Genomic DNA, 22762 nt, shown 5'->3' on the forward strand with positions numbered 1-22762 from the left:
AGACGCTCCGCTCTGAGACGCTCTGCTCCGCTCCGCTCTGAGACGCTCCGCTCTGAGACGCTCTGCTCTGAGACGCTCTGCTCCGCTCCGCTCTGAGATGCTCCGCTCTGCTCCGCTCCGCTCTGAGACGCTCTGCTCCGCTCCGCTCTGAGATGCTCCGCTCTGAGACGCTCTGCTCCGCTCCGCTCTGAGACGCTCTGCTCTGAGACGCTCCGCTCTGAGACGCTCTGCTCCGCTCCGCTCTGAGATGCTCCGCTCTGCTCTGAGACGCTCTGCTCCGCTCCGCTCTGAGACGCTCCGCTCTGCTCTGAGACGCTCTGCTCCGCTCTGAGATGCTCCGCTCTGCTCTGAGACGCTCTGCTCCGCTCCGCTCTGAGATGCTCCGCTCTGCTCCGCTCTGCTCCGCTCTGAGATGCTCCGCTCCGCTCTGAGATGCTCCGCTCTGCTCCGCTCTGAGATGCTCCGCTCCGCTCTGAGACGCTCTGCTCCGCTCCGCTCTGAGACGCTCTGCTCCGCTCCGCTCTGAGATGCTCCGCTCTGCTCTGAGACGCTCTGCTCCGCTCCGCTCTGAGACGCTCCGCTCTGCTCTGAGACGCTCTGCTCCGCTCCGCTCTGAGATGCTCCGCTCTGCTCTGAGACGCTCTGCTCCGCTCCGCTCTGAGAAGCTCTGCTCTGAGACGCTCTGCTCCGCTCCGCTCTGAGACGCTCTGCTCCGCTCCGCTCTGAGATGCTCCGCTCTGCTCTGAGACGCTCTGCTCCGCTCCGCTCTGAGACGCTCTGCTCCGCTCTGAGACGCTCCGCTCTGAGACGCTCTGCTCCGCTCCGCTCTGAGACGCTCCGCTCTGAGACGCTCTGCTCTGAGACGCTCTGCTCCGCTCCGCTCTGAGATGCTCCGCTCTGCTCCGCTCCACTCTGAGACGCTCTGCTCCGCTCCGCTCTGAGATGCTCCGCTCTGAGACGCTCTGCTCCGCTCCGCTCCGCTCTGAGATGCTCCGCTCTGCTCTGAGACGCTCTGCTCCGCTCCGCTCTGAGACGCTCCGCTCTGCTCTGAGACGCTCTGCTCCGCTCCGCTCTGAGATGCTCCGCTCTGCTCTGAGACGCTCTGCTCCGCTCCGCTCTGAGATGCTCCGCTCCGCTCTGAGACGCTCCGCTCTGAGACGCTCCGCTCCGCTCTGAGACGCTCTGCTCCGCTCCGCTCTGAGACGCTCTGCTCCGCTCTGCTCTGAGATGCTCCGCTCTGAGACGCTCTGCTCCGCTCTGAGACGCTCCGCTCTGCTCTGAGACGCTCTGCTCCGCTCCGCTCTGAGACGCTCCGCTCTGCTCTGAGACGCTCTGCTCCGCTCCGCTCTGAGATGCTCCGCTCTGCTCTGAGACGCTCTGCTCCGCTCCGCTCTGAGAAGCTCTGCTCTGAGACGCTCTGCTCCGCTCCGCTCTGAGACGCTCTGCTCCGCTCCGCTCTGAGATGCTCCGCTCTGCTCTGAGACGCTCTGCTCCGCTCCGCTCTGAGACGCTCTGCTCCGCTCTGAGACGCTCCGCTCTGAGACGCTCTGCTCCGCTCCGCTCTGAGACGCTCCGCTCTGAGACGCTCTGCTCTGAGACGCTCTGCTCCGCTCCGCTCTGAGAAGCTCTGCTCTGAGACGCTCTGCTCCGCTCCGCTCTGAGACGCTCTGCTCCGCTCCGCTCTGAGATGCTCCGCTCTGCTCTGAGACGCTCTGCTCCGCTCCGCTCTGAGACGCTCTGCTCCGCTCTGAGACGCTCCGCTCTGAGACGCTCTGCTCCGCTCCGCTCTGAGACGCTCCGCTCTGAGACGCTCTGCTCTGAGACGCTCTGCTCCGCTCCGCTCTGAGATGCTCCGCTCTGCTCCGCTCCACTCTGAGACGCTCTGCTCCGCTCCGCTCTGAGATGCTCCGCTCTGAGACGCTCTGCTCCGCTCCGCTCCGCTCTGAGATGCTCCGCTCTGCTCTGAGACGCTCTGCTTCGCTCCGCTCTGAGACGCTCCGCTCTGAGACGCTCCGCTCTGCTCTGAGACGCTCTGCTCCGCTCCGCTCTGAGATGCTCCGCTCTGCTCTGAGACGCTCTGCTCCGCTCCGCTCTGAGATGCTCCGCTCCGCTCTGAGACGCTCCGCTCTGAGACGCTCCGCTCCGCTCTGAGACGCTCTGCTCCGCTCCGCTCTGAGACGCTCTGCTCCGCTCCGCTCTGAGATGCTCCGCTCTGAGACGCTCTGCTCCGCTCTGAGACGCTCCGCTCTGCTCTGAGACGCTCTGCTCCGCTCCGCTCTGAGATGCTCCGCTCTGCTCCGCTCTGAGACGCTCCGCTGCTCTGAGACGCTCTGCTCCGCTCTGAGACGCTCTGCTCTGAGACGCTCTCCTCCGCTCCGCTCTGAGACGCTCTGCTCCGCTCCGCTCTGAGATGCTCCGCTCTGCTCTGAGACGCTCTGCTCCGCTCCGCTCTGAGACGCTCCGCTCTGCTCTGAGACGCTCTGCTCCGCTCCGCTCTGCTCCGCTCCGCTCTGAGACGCTCCGCTCTGAGACGCTCCGCTCCGCTCTGAGACGCTCTAGTCCGCTCCGCTCTGAGACGCTCTGCTCCGCTCCGCTCTGAGATGCTCCGCTCTGCTCTGAGACGCTCTGAGATGCTCCGCTCTGAGACGCTCTGCTCCGCTCCGCTCTGAGACGCTCTGCTCTGAGACGCTCCGCTCTGCTCCGCTCCGCTCTGAGACGCTCCGCTCTGAGACGCTCTGCTCTGAGACGCTCTGCTCTGAGACGCTCCGCTCTGAGACGCTCTGCTCCGCTCCGCTCTGAGACGCTCTGCTCCGCTCCGCTCTGAGATGCTCTGCTTTGCTCTGAGACGCTCTGCTCCGCTCCGCTCTGAGACGCTCCGCTCTGCTCTGAGACGCTCTGCTCCGCTCCGCTCTGCTCCGCTCCGCTCTGAGACGCTCTGCTCCGCTCCGCTCCGCTCCGCTCCGCTCTGAGACGCTCCGCTCTGAGACGCTCTGCTCTGAGACGCTCTGCTCCGCTCCGCTCTGAGATGCTCCGCTCTGAGACGCTCCGCTCTGAGACGCTCTGCTCCACTCCGCTCTGAGACGCTCTGCTCCGCTCCGCTCTGAGATGCTCCGCTCTGCTCTGAGACGCTCTGCTCCGCTCCGCTCTGAGACGCTCCGCTCTGCTCTGAGACTGCTCCGCTCTGAGACGCTCCGCTCTGCTCTGAGACGCTCTGCTCTGAGACGCTCCGCTCTGAGACTGCTCTGCTCTGAGACGCTCTGCTCTGAGACGCTCCGCTCTGAGACTGCTCTGCTCTGAGACGCTCTGCTCTGAGACGCTCCGCTCTGAGACTGCTCCGCTCTGAGACGCTCCGCTCTGCTCTGAGACTGCTCCGCTCTGAGACGCTCCGCTCTGAGACTGCTCTGCTCTGAGACGCTCTGCTCTGAGACTGCTCCGCTCTGAGACGCTCCGCTCTGAGACTGCTCTGCTCTGAGACGCTCTGCTCTGAGACTGCTCCGCTCTGAGACGCTCCGCTCTGAGACTGCTCTGCTCTGAGACGCTCTGCTCTGAGACGTTCTGCTCTGAGACTGCTCCGCTCTGAGACGCTCCGCTCTGAGACGCTCCGCTCTGCTCTGAGACGCTCTGCTCTGAGACTGCTCTGCTCTGAGACTGCCCTGCTCTGAGACGCTCTGCTCTGAGACTGCTCTGCTCTGAGACGCTCCGCTCCGCTCTGAGATGCTCCGCTCTGCTCTGAGACGCTCCGCTCCGCTCTGAGATGCTCCGCTCTGCTCTGAGACGCTCCGCTCTGAGACGCTCTGCTCTGAGACGCTCTGCTCCGCTCCGCTCTGAGACGCTCTGCTCCGCTCCGCTCTGAGATGCTCCGCTCTGCTCTGAGACGCTCTGCTCCGCTCTGAGACGCTCCGCTCTGAGACGCTCTGCTCCGCTCCGCTCTGAGACGCTCCGCTCTGAGACGCTCCGCTCCGCTCTGCTCTGAGACGCTCTGCTCCGCTCCGCTCCGCTCTGAGACGCTCTGCTCCGCTCTGAGACGCTCTGCTCCGCTCCGCTCTGAGATGCTCCGCTCTGCTCTGAGACGCTCTGCTCCGCTCTGAGATGCTCCGCTCTGAGACGCTCCGCTCCGCTCTGAGACGCTCCGCTCCGCTCTGAGACGCTCCGCTCTGAGACGCTCCGCTCTGAGATGCTCCGCTCTGAGACGCTCCGCTCTGAGACGCTCTGAGACGCTCTGCTCCGCTCCGCTCTGAGATGCTCCGCTCTGAGACGCTCTGCTCCGCTCCGCTCTGAGACGCTCTGCTCTGAGACGCTCTGCTCCGCTCCGCTCTGAGACGCTCTGCTCTGAGACGCTCTGCTCCGCTCCGCTCTGAGACGCTCTGCTCCGCTCCGCTCTGAGAAGCTCCGCTCTGCTCTGAGACGCTCTGCTCCGCTACGCTCTGAGATGCTCCGCTCTGCTCCGCTCTGAGACGTTCCGCTCCGCTCTGAGATGCTCCGCTCTGCTCTGAGACGCTCTGCTCCGCTCCGCTCTGAGACGCTCTGCTCTGAGACGCTCTGCTCTGAGACGCTCTGCTCCGCTCCGCTCTGAGACGCTCTGCTCCGCTCCGCTCTGAGACGCTCTGCTCCGCTCCGCTCTGAGATGCTCCGCTCTGCTCTGAGACGCTCTGCTCCGCTCCGCTCTGAGACGCTCCGCTCTGAGACGCTCTGCTCCGCTCCGCTCTGAGACGCTCTGCTCCGCTCCGCTCTGAGATGCTCCGCTCTGCTCCGCTCCGCTCTGAGACGCTCTGCTCCGCTCCGCTCTGAGACGCTCTTCTCTGAGACGCTCCGCTCTGAGACGCTCTGCTCCGCTCCGCTCTGAGATGCTCCGCTCTGCTCTGAGACGCTCTGCTCCGCTCCGCTCTGAGACGCTCCGCTCTGAGACGCTCTGCTCCGCTCCGCTCTGAGATGCTCCGCTCTGCTTTGAGACGCTCTGCTCGGCTCCGCTCTGAGATGCTCCGCTCTGCTCCGCTCTGAGATGCTCCGCTCCGCTCTGAGACGCTCCTCTCTGCTCTGAGACGCTCTGCTCCGCTCCGCTCTGAGATGCTCCGCTCTGCTCTGAGACGCTCTGCTCGGCTCCGCTCTGAGATGCTCCGCTCTGCTCCGCTCTGAGATGCTCCGCTCCGCTCTGAGATGCTCCGCTCTGCTCTGAGACGCCCTGCTCCGCTCCGCTCTGAGACGCTCAGATCTGAGACGCTCTGAGATGCTCCGCTCTGCTCTGAGACGCTCTGCTCCGCTCCGCTCTGCTCCGCTCCGCTCTGAGACGCTCTGCTCCGCTCCGCTCTGAGACGCTCTGCTCCGCTCCGCTCTGAGATGCTCTGCTCTGCTCTGAGACGCTCTGCTCCGCTACGCTCTGAGATGCTCCGCTCTGCTCCGCTCTGAGACGTTCCGCTCCGCTCTGAGATGCTCCGCTCCGCTCTGAGACGCTCTGCTCTGAGACGCTCTGCTCTGAGACGCTCTGCTCCGCTCCGCTCTGAGACGCTCTGCTCCGCTCCGCTCTGAGATGCTCCGCTCTGCTCTGAGACGCTCTGCTCCGCTCCGCTCTGAGACGCTCCGCTCTGAGACGCTCTGCTCCGCTCTGAGACGCTCCGCTCCGCTCTGCTCTGAGACGCTCCGCTCTGCTCCGTTCTGAGACGCTCTGCTCCGCTCCGCTCTGAGATGCTCCGCTCTGAGACGCTCTGCTCCGCTCTGCTCTGAGACGCTCTGCTCTGGGACGCTCTGCTCTGAGACGCTCCGCTCTGAGACGCTCCGCTCTGAGACGCTCTGCTCTGAGACGCTCTGCTCCGCTCCGCTCTGAGATGCTCCGCTCTGCTCCGCTCCGCTCTGAGACGCTCTGCTCCGCTCCGCTCTGAGACGCTCTTCTCTGAGACGCTCCGCTCTGAGACGCTCTGCTCCGCTCCGCTCTGAGATGCTCCGCTCTGCTCTGAGACGCTCTGCTCCGCTCCGCTCTGAGACGCTCCGCTCTGAGACGCTCCGCTCTGAGACGCTCTGCTCCGCTCCGCTCTGAGATGGTCCGCTCTGCTTTGAGACGCTCTGCTCCGCTCCGCTCTGAGACGCTCCGCTCTGCTCTGAGACGCTCTGCTCCGCTCTGAGATGCTCCGCTCTGCTCTGAGACGCTCTGCTCGGCTCCGCTCTGAGATGCTCCGCTCTGCTCCGCTCTGAGATGCTCCGCTCCGCTCTGAGATGCTCCGCTCTGCTCTGAGACGCCCTGCTCCGCTCCGCTCTGAGACGCTCTGATCTGAGACGCTCTGAGATGCTCCGCTCTGCTCTGAGACGCTCTGCTCCGCTCCGCTCTGAGATGCTCTGCTCCGCTCCGCTCTGAGACGCTCTGCTCCGCTCCGCTCTGAGACGCTCCGCTCTGAGACGCTCCGCTCCGCTCTGAGACGCTCCGCTCCGCTCTGAGACGCTCTGCTCCGCTCCGCTCCGCTCTGAGACGCTCTGCTCCGCTCCGCTCTGAGACGCTCTGCTCCGCTCCGCTCTGAGATGCTCCGCTCTGCTCTGAGACGCTCTGCTCCGCTCCGCTCTGAGACGCTCCGCTCTGCTCTGAGACGCTCTGCTCCGCTCCACTCTGAGATGCTCCGCTCTGCTCTGAGACGCTCTGCTCCGCTCCGCTCTGAGATGCTCCGCTCTGAGATATTCCGCTCCGCTCTGAGATGCTCCGCTCTGCTCTGAGACGCTCTGCTCCGCTCCGCTCCTAGACGCTCTGCTCTGAGACGCTCTGCTCCGCTCCGCTCTGAGACGCTCCGCTCTGAGACGCTCCGCTCCGCTCTGAGATGCTCCGCTCTGAGACGCTCTGCTCCGCTCCGCTCTGAGACGCTCTGCTCCGCTCCGCTCTGAGACGCTCTGCTCCGCTCCGCTCTGAGACGCTCCGCTCTGAGATGCTCCGCTCTGCTCTGAGACGCTCTGCTCCGCTCCGCTCTGAGAAGCTCTGCTCTGAGACGCTCTGCTCCGCTCCGCTCTGAGACGCTCTGCTCCGCTCCGCTCTGCTCCGCTCCGCTCTGAGATGCTCCGCTCTGCTCTGAGACGCTCTGCTCCGCTCCGCTCTGAGACGCTCTGCTCCGCTCCGCTCTGAGACGCTCCGCTCTGAGACGCTCTGCACTGAGACGCTCCGCTCTGAGACGCTCTGCTCCGCTCCGCTCTGAGATGCTCCGCTCTGCTCTGAGACGCTCTGCTCCGCTCCTTTCTGAGACGCTCTGCTCCGCTCCGCTCTGAGATGCTCCGCTCTGCTCTGAGACGCTCTGCTCCGCTCCGCTCTGAGACGCTCCGCTCTGCTCTGAGACGCTCTGCTCCGCTCCGCTCTGAGATGCTCCGCTCTGCTCTGAGACGCTCTGCTCCACTCTGAGAAGCTCTGCTCTGAGACGCTCTGCTCCGCTCCGCTCTGAGACGCTCTGCTCCGCTCCGCTCTGAGATGCTCCGCTCTGCTCTGAGACGCTCTGCTCCGCTCCGCTCTGAGACGCTCTGCTCCGCTCTGAGACGCTCCGCTCTGAGACGCTCTGCTCCGCTCCGCTCTGAGACGCTCCGCTCTGAGACGCTCTGCTCTGAGACGCTCTGCTCCGCTCCGCTCTGAGATGCTCCGCTCTGCTCCGCTCCGCTCTGAGACGCTCTGCTCCGCTCCGCTCTGAGATGCTCCGCTCTGAGACGCTCTGCTCCGCTCCGCTCTGAGACGCTCTGCTCTGAGACGCTCCGCTCTGAGACGCTCTGCTCCGCTCCGCTCTGAGATGCTCCGCTCTGCTCTGAGACGCTCTGCTCCGCTCCGCTCTGAGACGCTCCGCTCTGCTCTGAGACGCTCTGCTCCGCTCCGCTCTGAGATGCTCCGCTCTGCTCTGAGACGCTCTGCTCCGCTCCGCTCTGAGATGCTCCGCTCTGCTCCGCTCTGAGATGCTCCGCTCCGCTCTGAGATGCTCCGCTCTGCTCTGAGACGCTCTGCTCTGCTCCGCTCTGAGATGCTCCGCTCTGCTCCGCTCTGAGATGCTCCGCTCCGCTCTGAGACGCTCTGCTCTGAGACGCTCTGCTCCGCTCCGCTCTGAGACGCTCTGCTCCGCTCCGCTCTGAGATGCTCCGCTCTGCTCTGAGACGCTCTGCTCCGCTCCGCTCTGAGACGCTCCGCTCTGCTCTGAGACGCTCTGCTCCGCTCCGCTCTGAGATGCTCCGCTCTGCTCTGAGACGCTCTGCTCCGCTCCGCTCTGAGAAGCTCTGCTCTGAGACGCTCTGCTCCGCTCCGCTCTGCTCCGCTCCGCTTTGAGATGCTCCGCTCTGCTCTGAGACGCTCTGCTCCGCTCCGCTCTGAGACGCTCTGCTCCGCTCTGAGACGCTCCGCTCTGAGACGCTCCGCTCTGAGACGCTCTGCTCTGAGACGCTCTGCTCCGCTCCGCTCTGAGATGCTCTGCTCCGCTCCGCTCTGAGATGCTCCGCTCTGAGACGCTCCGCTCTGCTCCGCTCCACTCTGAGACGCTCTAGTCCGCTCCGCTCTGAGATGCTCCGCTCTGAGACGCTCTGCTCCGCTCCGCTCCGCTCCGCTCCGCTCCGCTCCGCTCCGCTCCGCTCTGAGATGCTCTGCTCCGCTCCGCTCTGAGATGCTCCGCTCTGCTCTGAGACGCTCTGCTCCGCTCCGCTCTGAGACGCTCCGCTCTGCTCTGAGACGCTCTGCTCCGCTCCGCTCTGAGATGCTCCGCTCTGCTCTGAGACGCTCTGCTCCGCTCCGCTCTGAGATGCTCCGCTCCGCTCTGAGACGCTCCGCTCTGAGACGCTCCGCTCCGCTCTGAGACGCTCTGCTCCGCTCCGCTCTGAGACGCTCTGCTCCGCTCCGCTCTGAGATGCTCCGCTCTGAGACGCTCTGCTCCGCTCTGAGACGCTCCGCTCTGCTCTGAGACGCTCTGCTCCGCTCCGCTCTGAGATGCTCCGCTCTGCTCCGCTCTGAGACGCTCCGCTGCTCTGAGACGCTCTGCTCCGCTCTGAGACGCTCTGCTCTGAGACGCTCTCCTCCGCTCCGCTCTGAGACGCTCTGCTCCGCTCCGCTCTGAGATGCTCCGCTCTGCTCTGAGACGCTCTGCTCCGCTCCGCTCTGAGACGCTCCGCTCTGCTCTGAGACTGCTCCGCTCTGAGACGCTCCGCTCTGCTCTGAGACGCTCTGCTCTGAGACGCTCCGCTCTGAGACTGCTCTGCTCTGAGACGCTCTGCTCTGAGACGCTCCGCTCTGAGACTGCTCTGCTCTGAGACGCTCTGCTCTGAGACGCTCCGCTCTGAGACTGCTCCGCTCTGAGACGCTCCGCTCTGCTCTGAGACTGCTCCGCTCTGAGACGCTCCGCTCTGAGACTGCTCTGCTCTGAGACGCTCTGCTCTGAGACTGCTCCGCTCTGAGACGCTCCGCTCTGAGACTGCTCTGCTCTGAGACGCTCTGCTCTGAGACTGCTCCGCTCTGAGACGCTCCGCTCTGAGACTGCTCTGCTCTGAGACGCTCTGCTCTGAGACGTTCTGCTCTGAGACTGCTCCGCTCTGAGACGCTCCGCTCTGAGACGCTCCGCTCTGCTCTGAGACGCTCTGCTCTGAGACTGCTCTGCTCTGAGACTGCCCTGCTCTGAGACGCTCTGCTCTGAGACTGCTCTGCTCTGAGACGCTCCGCTCCGCTCTGAGATGCTCCGCTCTGCTCTGAGACGCTCCGCTCCGCTCTGAGATGCTCCGCTCTGCTCTGAGACGCTCCGCTCTGAGACGCTCTGCTCTGAGACGCTCTGCTCCGCTCCGCTCTGAGACGCTCTGCTCCGCTCCGCTCTGAGATGCTCCGCTCTGCTCTGAGACGCTCTGCTCCGCTCTGAGACGCTCCGCTCTGAGACGCTCTGCTCCGCTCCGCTCTGAGACGCTCCGCTCTGAGACGCTCCGCTCCGCTCTGCTCTGAGACGCTCTGCTCCGCTCCGCTCCGCTCTGAGACGCTCTGCTCCGCTCTGAGACGCTCTGCTCCGCTCCGCTCTGAGATGCTCCGCTCTGCTCTGAGACGCTCTGCTCCGCTCTGAGATGCTCCGCTCTGAGACGCTCCGCTCCGCTCTGAGACGCTCCGCTCCGCTCTGAGATGCTCCGTTCTGCTCTGAGACGCTCTGAGACGCTCCGCTCTGAGACGCTCCGCTCTGAGACGCTCCGCTCTGAGATGCTCCGCTCTGAGACGCTCCGCTCTGAGACGCTCTGCTCCGCTCCGCTCTGAGATGCTCCGCTCTGAGACGCTCTGCTCCGCTCCGCTCTGAGACGCTCTGCTCTGAGACGCTCTGCTCCGCTCCGCTCTGAGACGCTCTGCTCTGAGACGCTCTGCTCCGCTCCGCTCTGAGACGCTCTGCTCCGCTCCGCTCTGAGAAGCTCCGCTCTGCTCTGAGACGCTCTGCTCCGCTACGCTCTGAGATGCTCCGCTCTGCTCCGCTCTGAGACGTTCCGCTCCGCTCTGAGATGCTCCGCTCTGCTCTGAGACGCTCCGCTCTGAGACGCTCTGCTCTGAGACGCTCTGCTCTGAGACGCTCTGCTCCGCTCCGCTCTGAGACGCTCTGCTCCGCTCCGCTCTGAGATGCTCCGCTCTGCTCTGAGACGCTCTGCTCCGCTCCGCTCTGAGACGCTCCGCTCTGAGACGCTCTGCTCCGCTCCGCTCTGAGACGCTCTGCTCCGCTCCGCTCTGAGACGCTCCGCTCTGAGACGCTCTGCTCTGAGACGCTCTGCTCCGCTCCGCTCTGAGATGCTCCGCTCTGCTCCGCTCCGCTCTGAGACGCTCTGCTCCGCTCCGCTCTGAGACGCTCTTCTCTGAGACGCTCCGCTCTGAGACGCTCTGCTCCGCTCCGCTCTGAGATGCTCCGCTCTGCTCTGAGACGCTCTGCTCCGCTCCGCTCTGAGACGCTCCGCTCTGAGACGCTCTGCTCCGCTCCGCTCTGAGATGCTCCGCTCTGCTTTGAGACGCTCTGCTCCGCTCCGCTCTGAGACGCTCCTCTCTGCTCTGAGACGCTCTGCTCCGCTCCGCTCTGAGATGCTCCGCTCTGCTCTGAGACGCTCTGCTCGGCTCCGCTCTGAGATGCTCCGCTCTGCTCCGCTCTGAGATGCTCCGCTCCGCTCTGAGATGCTCCGCTCTGCTCTGAGACGCCCTGCTCCGCTCCGCTCTGAGACGCTCAGATCTGAGACGCTCTGAGATGCTCCGCTCTGCTCTGAGACGCTCTGCTCCGCTCCGCTCTGCTCCGCTCCGCTCTGAGACGCTCTGCTCCGCTCCGCTCTGAGACGCTCTGCTCCGCTCCGCTCTGAGATGCTCTGCTCTGCTCTGAGACGCTCTGCTCCGCTACGCTCTGAGATGCTCCGCTCTGCTCCGCTCTGAGACGTTCCGCTCCGCTCTGAGATGCTCCGCTCCGCTCTGAGACGCTCTGCTCTGAGACGCTCTGCTCTGAGACGCTCTGCTCCGCTCCGCTCTGAGACGCTCTGCTCCGCTCCGCTCTGAGATGCTCCGCTCTGCTCTGAGACGCTCTGCTCCGCTCCGCTCTGAGACGCTCCGCTCTGAGACGCTCTGCTCCGCTCTGAGACGCTCCGCTCCGCTCTGCTCTGAGACGCTCCGCTCTGCTCCGTTCTGAGACGCTCTGCTCCGCTCCGCTCTGAGATGCTCCGCTCTGAGACGCTCTGCTCCGCTCTGCTCTGAGACGCTCTGCTCTGGGACGCTCTGCTCTGAGACGCTCCGCTCTGAGACGCTCCGCTCTGAGACGCTCTGCTCCGCTCCGCTCTGAGACGCTCTGCTCCGCTCCGCTCTGCTCCGCTCCGCTCTGAGACGCTCCGCTCTGAGACGCTCTGCTCTGAGACGCTCTGCTCCGCTCCGCTCTGAGATGCTCCGCTCTGCTCCGCTCCGCTCTGAGACGCTCTGCTCCGCTCCGCTCTGAGACGCTCTTCTCTGAGACGCTCCGCTCTGAGACGCTCTGCTCCGCTCCGCTCTGAGATGCTCCGCTCTGCTCTGAGACGCTCTGCTCCGCTCCGCTCTGAGACGCTCCGCTCTGAGACGCTCCGCTCTGAGACGCTCTGCTCCGCTCCGCTCTGAGATGGTCCGCTCTGCTTTGAGACGCTCTGCTCCGCTCCGCTCTGAGACGCTCCGCTCTGCTCTGAGACGCTCTGCTCCGCTCTGAGATGCTCCGCTCTGCTCTGAGACGCTCTGCTCGGCTCCGCTCTGAGATGCTCCGCTCTGCTCCGCTCTGAGATGCTCCGCTCCGCTCTGAGATGCTCCGCTCTGCTCTGAGACGCCCTGCTCCGCTCCGCTCTGAGACGCTCTGATCTGAGACGCTCTGAGATGCTCCGCTCTGCTCTGAGACGCTCTGCTCCGCTCCGCTCTGAGACGCTCTGCTCCGCTCCGCGCTGAGACGCTCTGCTCCGCTCCGCTCTGAGACGCTCCGCTCTGAGACGCTCCGCTCCGCTCTGAGACGCTCCGCTCCGCTCTGAGACGCTCTGCTCCGCTCCGCTCCGCTCTGAGACGCTCTGCTCCGCTCCGCTCTGAGACGCTCTGCTCCGCTCCGCTCTGAGATGCTCCGCTCTGCTCTGAGACGCTCTGCTCCGCTCCGCTCTGAGACGCTCCGCTCTGCTCTGAGACGCTCTGCTCCGCTCCACTCTGAGATGCTCCGCTCTGCTCTGAGACGCTCTGCTCCGCTCCGCTCTGAGATGCTCCGCTCTGCTCCGCTCTGAGATATTCCGCTCCGCTCTGAGATGCTCCGCTCTGCTCTGAGACGCTCTGCTCCGCTCCGCTCCTAGACGCTCTGCTCTGAGACGCTCTGCTCCGCTCCGCTCTGAGACGCTCCGCTCTGAGACGCTCCGCTCCGCTCTGAGATGCTCCGCTCTGAGACGCTCTGCTCCGCTCCGCTCTGAGACGCTCTGCTCCGCTCCGCTCTGAGACGCTCCGCTCTGAGATGCTCCGCTCTGCTCTGAGACGCTCTGCTCCGCTCCGCTCTGAGAAGCTCTGCTCTGAGACGCTCTGCTCCGCTCCGCTCTGAGACGCTCTGCTCCGCTCCGCTCTGCTCCGCTCCGCTCTGAGATGCTCCGCTCTGCTCTGAGACGCTCTGCTCCGCTCCGCTCTGAGACGCTCTGCTCCGCTCCGCTCTGAGACGCTCCGCTCTGAGACGCTCTGCTCTGAGACGCTCCGCTCTGAGACGCTCTGCTCCGCTCCGCTCTGAGATGCTCCGCTCTGCTCTGAGACGCTCTGCTCCGCTCCGCTCTGAGACGCTCTGCTCCGCTCCGCTCTGAGATGCTCCGCTCTGCTCTGAGACGCTCTGCTCCGCTCCGCTCTGAGACGCTCCGCTCTGCTCTGAGACGCTCTGCTCCGCTCCGCTCTGAGATGCTCCGCTCTGCTCTGAGACGCTCTGCTCCACTCTGAGAAGCTCTGCTCCGCTCCGCTCTGAGACGCTCCGCTCTGAGACGCTCTGCTCTGAGACGCTCTGCTCCGCTCCGCTCTGAGATGCTCCGCTCTGCTCCGCTCCGCTCTGAGACGCTCTGCTCCGCTCCGCTCTGAGATGCTCCGCTCTGAGACGCTCTGCTCCGCTCCGCTCTGAGACGCTCTGCTCTGAGACGCTCCGCTCTGAGACGCTCTGCTCCGCTCCGCTCTGAGATGCTCCGCTCTGCTCTGAGACGCTCTGCTCCGCTCCGCTCTGAGACGCTCCGCTCTGCTCTGAGACGCTCTGCTCCGCTCCGCTCTGAGATGCTCCGCTCTGCTCTGAGACGCTCTGCTCCGCTCCGCTCTGAGATGCTCCGCTCTGCTCCGCTCTGAGATGCTCCGCTCCGCTCTGAGATGCTCCGCTCTGCTCTGAGACGCTCTGCTCTGCTCCGCTCTGAGATGCTCCGCTCTGCTCCGCTCTGAGATGCTCCGCTCCGCTCTGAGACGCTCTGCTCTGAGACGCTCTGCTCCGCTCCGCTCTGAGACGCTCTGCTCCGCTCCGCTCTGAGATGCTCCGCTCTGCTCTGAGACGCTCTGCTCCGCTCCGCTCTGAGACGCTCCGCTCTGCTCTGAGACGCTCTGCTCCGCTCCGCTCTGAGATGCTCCGCTCTGCTCTGAGACGCTCTGCTCCGCTCCGCTCTGAGAAGCTCTGCTCTGAGACGCTCTGCTCCGCTCCGCTCTGAGACGCTCTAGTCCGCTCCGCTCTGAGATGCTCCGCTCTGAGACGCTCTGCTCCGCTCCGCTCCGCTCCGCTCTGAGATGCTCTGCTCCGCTCCGCTCTGAGATGCTCCGCTCTGCTCTGAGACGCTCTGCTCCGCTCCGCTCTGAGACGCTCCGCTCTGCTCTGAGACGCTCTGCTCCGCTCCGCTCTGAGATGCTCCGCTCTGCTCTGAGACGCTCTGCTCCGCTCCGCTCTGAGATGCTCCGCTCCGCTCTGAGACGCTCCGCTCTGAGACGCTCCGCTCCGCTCTGAGACGCTCTGCTCCGCTCCGCTCTGAGACGCTCCGCTCCGCTCCGCTCTGAGACGCTCTGCTCCGCTCCGCTCTGAGATGCTCCGCTCTGAGACGCTCTGCTCCGCTCTGAGACGCTCCGCTCTGCTCTGAGACGCTCTGCTCCGCTCCGCTCTGAGATGCTCCGCTCTGCTCCGCTCTGAGACGCTCCGCTGCTCTGAGACGCTCTGCTCCGCTCTGAGACGCTCTGCTCTGAGACGCTCTCCTCCGCTCCGCTCTGAGACGCTCTGCTCCGCTCCGCTCTGAGATGCTCCGCTCTGCTCTGAGACGCTCTGCTCCGCTCCGCTCTGAGACGCTCCGCTCTGCTCTGAGACGCTCTGCTCCGCTCTGAGATGCTCCGCTCTGCTCTGAGACGCTCTGCTCCGCTCCGCTCTGCTCCGCTCCGCTCTGAGACGCTCCGCTCTGAGACGCTCCGCTCCGCTCTGAGACGCTCTAGTCCGCTCCGCTCTGAGACGCTCTGCTCCGCTCTGCTCCGCTCCGCTCTGAGATGCTCCGCTCTGCTCTGAGACGCTCTAAGATGCTCCGCTCTGAGACGCTCTGCTCCGCTCCGCTCTGAGACGTTCTGCTCTGAGACGCTCCGCTCTGCTCCGCTCCGCTCTGAGACGCTCTGCTCCGCTCCGCTCTGAGACGCTCTGCTCTGAGACGCTCTGCTCTGAGACGCTCCGCTCTGAGACGCTCTGCTCCGCTCCGCTCTGAGACGCTCTGCTCCGCTCCGTTCTGAGATGCTCCGCTCTGCTCTGAGACGCTCTGCTCCGCTCCGCTCTGAGAAGCTCTGCTCTGAGACGCTCTGCTCCGCTCCGCTCTGAGACGCTCTGCTCCGCTCCGCTCTGAGATGCTCCGCTCTGCTTTGAGAGGCTCTGCTCCGCTCCGCTCTGAGACGCTCCGCTCTGCTCTGAGACGCTCTGCTCCGCTCCGCTCTGAGATGCTCCGCTCTGCTCTGAGACGCTCTGCTCGGCTCCGCTCTGAGATGCTCCGCTCTGCTCCGCTCTGAGATGCTCCGCTCCGCTCTGAGATGCTCCGCTCCGCTCTGAGACGCTCCGCTCTGCTCTGAGACGCTCTGCTCCGCTCCGCTCTGAGATGCTCCGCTCTGCTCTGAGACGCTCTGCTCCGCTCTGAGAAGCTCTGCTCTGAGACGCTCTGCTCCGCTCCGCTCTGAGACGCTCTGCTCCGCTCCGCTCTGAGATGCTCCGCTCTGCTCTGAGACGCTCTGCTCCGCTCCGCTCTGAGACGCTCTGCTCCGCTCTGAGACGCTCCGCTCTGAGACGCTCTGCTCCGCTCCGCTCTGAGACGCTCCGCTCTGAGACGCTCTGCTCTGAGACGCTCTGCTCCGCTCCGCTCTGAGATGCTCCGCTCTGCTCCGCTCCGCTCTGAGACGCTCTGCTCCGCTCCGCTCTGAGATGCTCCGCTCTGAGACGCTCTGCTCCGCTCCGCTCTGAGACGCTCTGCTCTGAGTCGCTCCGCTCTGAGACGCTCTGCTCCGCTCCGCTCTGAGATGCTCCGCTCTGCTCTGAGACGCTCTGCTCCGCTCCGCTCTGAGACGCTCCGCTCTGCTCTGAGAAGCTCTGCTCCGCTCCGCTCTGAGATGCTCCGCTCTGCTCTGAGACGCTCTGCTCCGCTCTGAGACGCTCTGAGATGCTCCGCTCTGCTCCGCTCTGAGATGCTCCGCTCCGCTCTGAGACGCTCTGCTCTGAGACGCTCTGCTCCGCTCCGCTCTGAGACGCTCTGCTCCGCTCCGCTCTGAGATGCTCCGCTCTGCTCTGAGACGCTCTGCTCCGCTCCGCTCTGAGAAGCTCTGCTCTGAGACGCTCTGCTCCGCTCCGCTCTGAGACGCTCTGCTCCGCTCCGCTCTGAGATGCTCCGCTCTGCTCTGAGACGCTCTGCTCCGCTCCGCTCTGAGACGCTCTGCTCCGCTCTGAGACGCTCCGCTCTGAGACGCTCTGCTCCGCTCCGCTCTGAGACGCTCCGCTCTGAGATGCTCCGCTCTGAGACGCTCTGCTCCGCTCTGAGACGCTCCGCTCTGCTCTGAGACGCTCTGCTCCGCTCCGCTCTGAGATGCTCCGCTCTGCTCTGAGACGCTCTGCTCCGCTCCGCTCTGAGATGCTCCGCTCTGCTCCGCTCTGAGATGCTCCGCTCCGCTCTGAGACGCTCTGCTCTGAGACGCTCTGCTCCGCTCCGCTCTGAGACGCTCTGCTCCGCTCCGCTCTGAGATGCTCCGCTCTGCTCTGAGACGCTCTGCTCCGCTCCGCTCTGAGAAGCTCTGCTCTGAGACGCTCTGCTCCGCTCCGCTCTGAGACGCTCTGCTCCGCTCCGCTCTGAGATGCTCCGCTCTGCTCTGAGACGCTCTGCTCCGCTCCGCTCTGAGACGCTCTGCTCCGCTCTGAGACGCTCCGCTCTGAGACGCTCTGCTCCGCTCCGCTCTGAGACGCTCCGCTCTGAGACGCTCTGCTCTGAGACGCTCCGCTCTGAGATGCTCCGCTCTGCTCCGCTCCACTCTGAGACGCTCTGAGACGCTCTGCTCCGCTCCGCTCTGAGATGCTCCGCTCTGAGACGCTCTGCTCCGCTCTGCTCCGCTCCGCTCCGCTCTGAGATGCTCCGCTCTGCTCTGAGAGGCTCTGCTCCGCTCCGCTCTGAGACGCTCCGCTCTGAGACGCTCCGCTCCGCTCTGAGACGCTCTGCTCCGCTCCGCTCTGAGACGCTCTGCTCCGCTCCGCTCCGCTCTGAGACGCTCTGCTCCGCTCCGCTCCGCTCTGAGATGCTCCGCTCTGCTCTGAGACGCTCTGCTCCGCTCCGCTCTGAGACGCTCCGCTCTGCTCTGAGACGCTCTGCTCCGCTCCGCTCTGAGATGCTCCGCTCTGCTCTGAGACGCTCTGCTCCGCTCCGCTCTGAGATGCTCCGCTCCGCTCTGAGACGCTCCGCTCTGAAACGCTCCGCTCTGCTCTGAGACGCTCTGATCCGCTCCGCTCTGAGATGCTCCGCTCTACTCTGAGACGCTCTGCTCCGCTCCGCTCTGAGAAGCTCTGCTCCGCTCTGAGACGCTCTGCTCCGCTCCGCTCTGAGACGCTCTGCTCCGCTCCGCTCCGCTCTGAGACGCTCTGCTCCGCTCTGCTCCGCTCCGCTCTGAGATGCTCCGCTCTGAGACGCTCTGCTCCGCTCTGAGACGCTCCGCTCTGCTCTGAGACGCTCTGCTCCGCTCCGCTCTGAGATGCTCCGCTCTGCTCCGCTCTGAGACTCTCCGCTGCTCTGAGACGCTCTGTTCCGCTCTGAGACGCTCTGCTCTGAGACGCTCTCCTCCGCTCCGCTCTGAGACGCTCTGCTCCGCTCCGCTCTGAGATGCTCCGCTCTGCTCTGAGACGCTCTGCTCCGCTCCGCTCTGAGACGCTCCGCTCTGCTCTGAGACGCTCTGCTCCGTTCCGCTCTGAGATGCTCCGCTCTGCTCTGAGACGCTCTGCTCCGCTCCGCTCTGCTCCGCTCCGCTCTGAGACGCTCCGCTCTGAGACGCTCCGCTCCGCTCTGAGACGCTCTAGTCCGCTCCGCTCTGAGACGCTCTGCTCCGCTCCGCTCTGAGATGCTCCGCTCTGCTCTGAGACGCTCTGAGATGCTCCGCTCTGAGATGCTCCGCTCTGAGACGCTCTGCTCCGCTCCGCTCTGAGACGCTCTGCTCTGAGACGCTCCGCTCTGCTCCGCTCCGCTCTGAGACGCTCTGCTCCGCTCCGCTCTGAGACGCTCTGCTCTGAGACGCTCTGCTCTGAGACGCTCCGCTCTGAGACGCTCCGCTCTGAGACGCTCTGCTCCACTCCGCTCTGAGACGCTCTGCTCCGCTCCGCTCTGAGATGCTCTGCTTTGCTCTGAGACGCTCTGCTCCGCTCCGCTCTGAGACGCTCCGCTCTGCTCTGAGACGCTCTGCTCCGCTCTGCTCCGCTCCGCTCTGAGACGCTCTGCTCCGCTCCGCTCTGCTCCGCTCCGCTCCGCTCTGCTCTGAGACGCTCTGCTCCGCTCCGCTCTGAGATGCTCCGCTCTGAGACGCTCCGCTCTGAGACGCTCTGCTCCGCTCCGCTCTGAGACGCTCTGCTCCGCTCCGCTCTGAGATGCTCCGCTCTGCTCTGAGACGCTCTGCTCCGCTCCGCTCTGAGACGCTCCGCTCTGCTCTGAGACGCTCTGCTCCGCTCCGCTCTGAGATGCTCCGCTCTGCTCTGAGACGCTCTGCTCCGCTCCGCTCTGAGAAGCTCTGCTCTGAGACGCTCTGCTCCGCTCCGCTCTGAGACGCTCTGCTCTGAGACGCTCTGCTCTGAGACGCTCCGCTCTGAGACGCTCTGCTCCTCTCCGCTCTGAGACGCTCTGCTCCGCTCCGTTCTGAGATGCTCCGCTCTGCTCTGAGACGCTCTGCTCCGCTCCGCTCTGAGAAGCTCTGCTCTGAGACGCTCTGCTCCGCTCCGCTCTGAGACGCTCTGCTCCGCTCCGCTCTGAGATGCTCCGCTCTGCTTTGAGAGGCTCTGCTCCGCTCCGCTCTGAGACGCTCCGCTCTGCTCTGAGACGCTCTGCTCCGCTCCGCTCTGAGATGCTCCGCTCTGCTCTGAGACGCTCTGCTCGGCTCCGCTCTGAGATGCTCCGCTCTGCTCCGCTCTGAGATGCTCCGCTCCGCTCTGAGATGCTCCGCTCCGCTCTGAGACGCTCCGCTCTGCTCTGAGACGCTCTGCTCCGCTCCGCTCTGAGATGCTCCGCTCTGCTCTGAGACGCTCTGCTCCGCTCTGAGACGCTCTGCTCTGAGACGCTCTGCTCCGCTCCGCTCTGAGACGCTCCGCTCTGCTCTGAGACGCTCTGCTCGGCTCCGCTCTGAGATGCTCCGCTCTGCTCCGCTCTGAGATGCTCCGCTCCGCTCTGAGATGCTCCGCTCCGCTCTGAGACGCTCCGCTCTGCTCTGAGACGCTCTGCTCCGCTCCGCTCTGATATGCTCCGCTCTGCTCTGAGACGCTCTGCTCCGCTCTGAGAAGCTCTGCTCTGAGACGCTCTGCTCCGCTCCGCTCTGAGACGCTCTGCTCCGCTCCGCTCTGAGATGCTCCGCTCTGCTCTGAGACGCTCTGCTCCGCTCCGCTCTGAGACGCTCTGCTCCGCTCTGAGACGCTCCGCTCTGAGACGCTCTGCTCCGCTCCGCTCTGAGACGCTCCGCTCTGAGACGCTCTGCTCTGAGACGCTCTGCTCCGCTCCGCTCTGAGATGCTCCGCTCTGCTCCGCTCCGCTCTGAGACGCTCTGCTCCGCTCCGCTCTGAGATGCTCCGCTCTGAGACGCTCTGCTCCGCTCCGCTCTGAGACGCTCTGCTCTGAGACGCTCCGCTCTGAGACGCTCTGCTCTGAGACGCTCCGCTCTGAGACGCTCTGCTCCGCTCCGCTCTGAGATCCTCCGCTCTGCTCTGAGACGCTCTGCTCCGCTCCGCTCTGAGACGCTCCGCTCTGCTCTGAGACGCTCTGCTCCGCTCCGCTCTGAGATGCTCCGCTCTGCTCTGAGACGCTCTGCTCCGCTCCGCTCTGAGATGCTCCGCTCTGCTCCGCTCTGAGATGCTCCGCTCCGCTCTGAGACGCTCTGCTCTGAGACGCTCTGCTCCGCTCCGCTCTGAGACGCTCTGCTCCGCTCCGCTCTGAGATGCTCCGCTCTGCTCTGAGACGCTCTGCTCCGCTCCGCTCTGAGAAGCTCTGCTCTGAGACGCTCTGCTCCGCTCCGCTCTGAGACGCTCTGCTCCGCTCCGCTCTGAGATGCTCCGCTCTGCTCTGAGACGCTCTGCTCCGCTCCGCTCTGAGACGCTCTGCTCCGCTCTGAGACGCTCCGCTCTGAGACGCTCTGCTCCGCTCCGCTCTGAGACGCTCCGCTCTGAGACGCTCCGCTCTGAGACGCTCTGCTCCGCTCCGCTCTGAGATGCTCCGCTCTGCTCCGCTCCACTCTGAGACGCTCTGCTCCGCTCCGCTCTGAGATGCTCCGCTCTGAGACGCTCTGCTCCGCTCCGTTCCGCTCTGAGATGCTCCGCTCTGAGACGCTCTGCTCCGCTCCGCTCTGAGACGCTCCGCTCTGAGACGCTCCGCTCCGCTCTGAGACGCTCTGCTCCGCTCCGCTCTGAGACGCTCTGCTCCGCTCCGCTCTGAGACGCTCTGCTCCGCTCCGCTCCGCTCTGAGATGCTCCGCTCTGCTCTGAGACGCTCTGCTCCGCTCCGCTCTGAGACGCTCCGCTCTGCTCTGAGACGCTCTGCTCCGCTCCGCTCTGAGATGCTCCGCTCTGCTCTGAGACGCTCTGCTCCGCTCCGCTCTGAGATGCTCCGCTCCGCTCTGAGACGCTCCGCTCTGAAACGCTCCGCTCTGCTCTGAGACGCTCTGATCCGCTCCGCTCTGAGATGCTCCGCTCTACTCTGAGACGCTCTGCTCCGCTCCGCTCTGAGAAGCTCTGCTCCGCTCTGAGACGCTCTGCTCCGCTCCGCTCTGAGACGCTCTGCTCCGCTCCGCTCCGCTCTGAGACGCTCTGCTCCGCTCCGCTCTGAGATGCTCCGCTCTGAGACGCTCTGCTCCGCTCTGAGACGCTCCGCTCTGCTCTGAGACGCTCTGCTCCGCTCCGCTCTGAGATGCTCCGCTCTGCTCCGCTCTGAGACTCTCCGCTGCTCTGAGACGCTCTGTTCCGCTCTGAGACGCTCTGCTCTGAGACGCTCTCCTCCACTCCGCTCTGAGACGCTCTGCTCCGCTCCGCTCTGAGATGCTCCGCTCTGCTCTGAGACGCTCTGCTCCGCTCCGCTCTGAGACGCTCCGCTCTGCTCTGAGACGCTCTGCTCCGTTCCGCTCTGAGATGCTCCGCTCTGCTCTGAGACGCTCTGCTCCGCTCCGCTCTGCTCCGCTCCGCTCTGAGACGCTCCGCTCTGAGACGCTCCGCTCCGCTCTGAGACGCTCTAGTCCGCTCCGCTCTGAGACGCTCTGCTCCGCTCCGCTCTGAGATGCTCCGCTCTGCTCTGAGACGCTCTGAGATGCTCCGCTCTGAGATGCTCCGCTCTGAGACGCTCTGCTCCGCTCCGCTCTGAGACGCTCTGCTCTGAGACGCTCCGCTCTGCTCCGCTCCGCTCTGAGACGCTCTGCTCCGCTCCGCTCTGAGACGCTCTGCTCTGAGACGCTCTGCTCTGAGACGCTCCGCTCTGAGACGCTCTGCTCCGCTCCGCTCTGAGACGCTCTGCTCCGCTCCGCTCTGAGATGCTCTGCTTTGCTCTGAGACGCTCTGCTCCGCTCCGCTCTGAGACGCTCCGCTCTGCTCTGAGACGCTCTGCTCCGCTCTGCTCCGCTCCGCTCTGAGACGCTCTGCTCCGCTCCGCTCTGCTCCGCTCCGCTCTGCTCCGCTCCGCTCCGCTCTGCTCTGAGACGCTCTGCTCCGCTCCGCTCTGAGATGCTCCGCTCTGAGACGCTCCGCTCTGAGACGCTCTGCTCCGCTCCGCTCTGAGACGCTCTGCTCCGCTCCGCTCTGAGATGCTCCGCTCTGCTCTGAGACGCTCTGCTCCGCTCCGCTCTGAGACGCTCCGCTCTGCTCTGAGACGCTCTGCTCCGCTCCGCTCTGAGATGCTCCGCTCTGCTCTGAGACGCTCTGCTCCGCTCCGCTCTGAGAAGCTCTGCTCTGAGACGCTCTGCTCCGCTCCGCTCTGAGACGCTCTGCTCTGAGACGCTCTGCTCCGCTCCGCTCTGAGACGCTCTGCTCCGCTCCGCTCTGAGATGCTCCGCTCTGCTCTGAGACGCTCTGCTCCGCTCCGCTCTGAGACGCTCCGCTCTGCTCTGAGACGCTCTGCTCCGCTCCGCTCTGAGACGCTCCGCTCTGCTCTGAGACGCTCTGATCCGCTCCGCTCTGAGATGCTCCGCTCTGCTCTGAGACGCTCTGCTCCGCTCCGCTCTGAGAAGCTCTGCTCTGAGACGCTCTGCTCTGAGACGCTCTGCTCCGCTCCGCTCTGAGACGCTCTGCTCCGCTCCGCTCTGAGATGCTCCGCTCTGCTCTGAGACGCTCTGCTTCGCTCCGCTCTGAGACGCTCCGCTCTGCTCTGAGACGCTCTGCTCCGCTCCGCTCTGAGATGCTCCGCTCTGCTCTGAGACGCTCTGCTCCGCTCTGAGAAGCTCTGCTCTGAGACGCTCTGCTCCGCTCCGCTCTGAGACGCTCTGCTCCGCTCCGCTCTGAGATGCTCCGCTCTGCTCTGAGACGCTCTGCTCCGCTCCGCTCTGAGACGCTCTGCTCCGCTCTGAGACGCCCCGCTCTGAGACGCTCTGCTCCGCTCCGCTCTGAGACGCTCCGCTCTGCTCTGAGACGCTCTGCTCCGCTCC

The 22762-nt window shown here is 65.1% G+C and overlaps 1 protein-coding gene across 1 annotated transcript in view; it reads left to right on the top strand.

The window, feature by feature from the left end:
* Positions 1 to 22762, top strand: part of LOC311065281 (uncharacterized protein) — a 136540-nt gene that overhangs the window by 23963 nt on the left and 89815 nt on the right. The gene's annotated exons all lie outside the window — the stretch shown is intronic.

This window comes from Gymnoscopelus microlampas, assembly GCF_963454915.1.
Source record: "Gymnoscopelus microlampas genome assembly, chromosome: 17".
Classification (NCBI taxonomy): Eukaryota; Metazoa; Chordata; class Actinopteri; order Myctophiformes; family Myctophidae; genus Gymnoscopelus; species Gymnoscopelus microlampas.